The 4,151-nt window shown below is 35.8% G+C and overlaps 1 pseudogene; it reads right to left on the reverse strand.

Annotated features, from left to right (window-relative positions):
- Nucleotides 1-3,716: 3,716 nt before the first annotated feature.
- Nucleotides 3,717-3,830, reverse strand: LOC139903390 (small nucleolar RNA R71; annotated as a pseudogene).
- Nucleotides 3,831-4,151: the final 321 nt, after the last annotated feature.

The following is a 4,151-nucleotide window of genomic DNA, read 5'->3' on the forward strand; positions in this document are numbered from 1 at the left end:
ATTTCATCTCAAACCTCATTTGTATTTTGACGATTACAATCTGTGTTCAAACCTTTCATGATCCTTGAAAACACCTCAATCGAGAGAATGAACCAACCGCACTTTATCTACGGAAGAAAAGATTGATACATGTAGTTATGCACCTAAAAACATTCGAAACCTGAGTAAACGTTTAACACGTATCTATGCTAATTCCTTTAGCATTATTATTACTGAAAATAACTTTGCAACTCCTGTTCGAGAAAGCCAGTTTTGTCACAGCTCCATCAAGTCAACTTCAACTTTTCGTTCGAAACAACCTTATTATAACTTTGATATATATGCGTGCTCATTTATTATTACCAGAGAATCTTTCATATTCCACCATATTACCATCAGCGTTTAATCATCTAAAAACATAATTATCCTGAAACCACCGCGGATTGATAACTGATGATTCAGATATCGTAGCATTAAATGCAGAGGAAACAGAAAAATTATAGATGGTCTAAACGGCCAAAAGTTTAATGATAAAGAAAGGAGTGTTAGGAACGCTCGATAGAAAATTTGGTACTGAAAAACAAATTGAGCTAACCATGAAGGAGACCAAGGATAAATACAAGGACCAAACCCTATATTCAAAGGATCCATGTAATTCTGGATCCGATGAAATCTTTAGAGAATATCTTGCTCCGAGGTCATGTTAAAATCTTGCGGAAAATTTCTCTTCATCAACCTTCGAACTTAGAAATTCCAAAATATCATCATAAATATCTTCGATATTTCTGACGATATTTTTATAAATATTCTCGTCCAAAATTATATACCTCTTCATGCTATCTGTAATACATTATATTGGAAATTTCTGTAAAATCTAAGTATAAACTATGAATGAATTTTGAAGTAGTGTGGGAAATTGATGCATGAGTTAGTATAATATAATGACACTTGATCAACGTGATTATATTACAGTAAGTCATGCTGAGTTTCTAACGGAACGTGATGATTCACAGATCATAACGTCATCAGGTGCCATGTTACATAACTCTTTCATTCTACTTAACTTCTGAACATATCAAGAAAATGTATTCTTGATAGTTCTATCTTCTGTAATTTTGATAAATTTGAAAATCATATCGTGCTATCACGTTCCACCCCGTTTAGAACATTATAATCATTCGAAACTCTATATCTACGATTTCTGAACCATTATTCGCTTGACTTGGAGTCGGGAAGAGAAAACAAAAGTAGGAAACTCAAAAAATATAAGGGGGAATATAAAGCTCGATAACAAAACATAAATTACAAACCGTGTATATCAATGTTTATTGCAACATAAAGACACGGGAGAATTAAAAACATTATAACCCCAATGGCGAAGTAGAAGAAAACATATTCCTCCGGTGGTAGTTGGAAAAGGAGAAGGATTGTTGCGATAGTAAGGATAAGTACAAGAATCGAAACTGGATTAAGCATTTTCAAAATCTTTTGAATTTGGGAATTTAGTATAGGAGTGGTGAAAATAATGGAATGGAAGAAGTTCATTTATAGTGGAAATATCAGAAAAAGTAATCGAGACAGGTGATCACATTAAATTAAAGAGATTTTAATTTCCTTAATCCCGAGGAAATCGGATTTTATTCAGATTTCAAAGATTTTATTTAAAATCCCTTAAATTCTGGAATTCAACCCCGACTCTGTCAAAAGCTAAAACAAATCTTTTTTCTGTCATTTCACTATTTTGTGATAGCTTCACTCGTACGCTCTGTGATCGGGTCTTAAACGCCGATCATTATCGATGTTAAGAGGTAGATATTACGTGTATATTTGAAGTTTAGAAAGTTATTTCATGAGGTTTTTATAACGAGTAACGATTTGGGACGAGAACGCGAAAACGGGGGTTAAAAACAAGAAAAAATGAAAAAACTGAAGCCCGGCTGCAAGGAGGCGGCTGGAGGCGCAAGGAGGTGCCTGATGGGTGCAAAAAAATCAGTCAGGTAGAAAGCTGACAAAAGGAGGCGGCTGGTTTTTGCGGCTGGGCGCATGTAGGCGCCCGGTGAGAGTAATTTGCTGCTGGAACTATTTTTGGATAGAATTTAAGGCCGGATTTGAGGGATTTAATGCTTGGAGGTTACCCTACTTCACCCCTATATAATGGAAACCCTAGGCTACGAATTTACATCATCTTCCATCAGTTCTTAGAGCATCAAACACACAAAAACACACCATTAATCATCATCAAATCAAGATTCAAGCTAGGTTTCAAGGAGTGTTCTTCATGCAACTTCAAGAAGTAACCATGATCATCATCACCAACATGCTTGGCTAGTTTCTTTCACTTTATTCCTTGCATGAACAATTATTGTATGTTTAGTTTTTCATTTACTTATGTGATTCTTGAATTTGTAATCCTTATGTCTTTTGGTTTATAATTTCATTGAATCTTTTGAATTATCATTTAATGCAAGTTTGAAAGTTATTGATTGTTGCAAGACAAGTGATTGATATTTAACATCTTGTGCTTAATCCAACCTAGTTACAATTTAGTATAGGGATAAAGACAACATGTGTAGGTAGCATTGCTTGTGCCCAAGATAATCATAAATTGGAAAACTAAAGAAGTCTTGTCTATGAGATTTAGTTGATAATTTGATAACATAAGGATTTGTTGAACTAATGCATGCATAATTGGGATTGTCAAGGAATAAAGATTTCCATCCAATTGATTACAACCTTTTCGTTTAGTTCATTTTTTATGCTCTTGAATACTCAAAGTTTACATTTGCCTAGTAATTGTTAATCTAGTTTTTACATTAGTTAATTTTAGTTAATCACAAACAAACCAAACTTGAAATTGCTTGCTAGTTAACCACAACTTCCCGTGGAACAAATCCTGCTTACCCTATCTAAAGTAGAGTAATTAGGCTATTTTTTACCGGCCCTTCGACACCGATCAAATTTTGGCGCCGCTGCCGGGGAAGTGTGCGCTTGATTGCAAGCTCTTATTTTATTGCTTTCTTGTTAAATTAGAAAAACCATAAAAATAATAAAACCAATAAAAATCCAAAAATAGTGTTTTGTTTATTTTGTTTTTGTCAGTTTTACGCTCGGTGTTCTTGTTTTTGTTGAAGTGTAGGTTACTGTATGCAAACTCGGAGTTTGGGAGATCAAAATCTTAAGCCTTTAGACCCGGAAATCGAGAAATCTGCAAAAGCTAATCGAAAAGCTACAAGAATCTTAAAGAGTTCGACAGTAGCTTCAGCATCCACTCAACCACAGTTAGAGACACATCCGATTGTTCCACCAAACTCTCCTAAGTCAGAGTCTGACACTGAAGAGGAAGTTTTTGATCAACGAGACGAAATGGCCGAACGACCAAGAGGAGTAGACACCTACTACCAACCGGGTGATTTTGAGGATCATTCACCCATTGTTTATCCTGCTCCGATAGGAGGAAACAACCGACGATTTGAGGTCCGACCTCAACTCATTTCGATATTGCCAACCTACCGAGGTATGGCTAATGAGGAACCATATGAACACATCACTGAATTTAATGGGATATGTGCTACTAATCAGGTAAACGGTTTCACTGATGATGAGGTACGTCTTCGATTATTTCCTTATTCACTTAAGGATAAGGCAAAAAGATGGTTTCTCTCCTTGCCCGCCCGGAGTATTAATACTTGGGCGGAAATGAAAAAACGATTTTTAGAAGAATTTTACCCCATAAGTAAAACTTCAGACATGCGTACGCAAATAAAATCTTTTAAACAATTACCGGGTGAATTATTTCATGAAGCGTATGAACGTCTGAAGGGGTTACTTAGGGCATGCCCACACCATGAGATACCCAAGTGGGAATTGGTTAAAGTTTTCTATGATAGTTTAGATTCTCAAAACAGACAGTTTATTTTGGCGGCTAGTGGTGGGGCATTCTTAACTCGGTCTAGTGATGATGAATGGACTTTCTTCGAACAGTTAAGCAAGGGTTCAAAAACTCAAGCTTCGGTTGATCGTAAACAACCTAGTACCTCCCGAGTGAATCATGTTTCCGATTCGGGTGGTTCATCTAGGAACTTAGATCAGGAATTTGATGATTTGAAAATGCTTATATTTAACAACCCAAACCAGGGTCTTGCTTGTAATGTTTCGCAAGTTCAGGAAGTATG

The sequence above is a fragment of the Rutidosis leptorrhynchoides genome, chromosome 3, assembly GCF_046630445.1.
Source record: "Rutidosis leptorrhynchoides isolate AG116_Rl617_1_P2 chromosome 3, CSIRO_AGI_Rlap_v1, whole genome shotgun sequence".
Classification (NCBI taxonomy): Eukaryota; Viridiplantae; Streptophyta; class Magnoliopsida; order Asterales; family Asteraceae; genus Rutidosis; species Rutidosis leptorrhynchoides.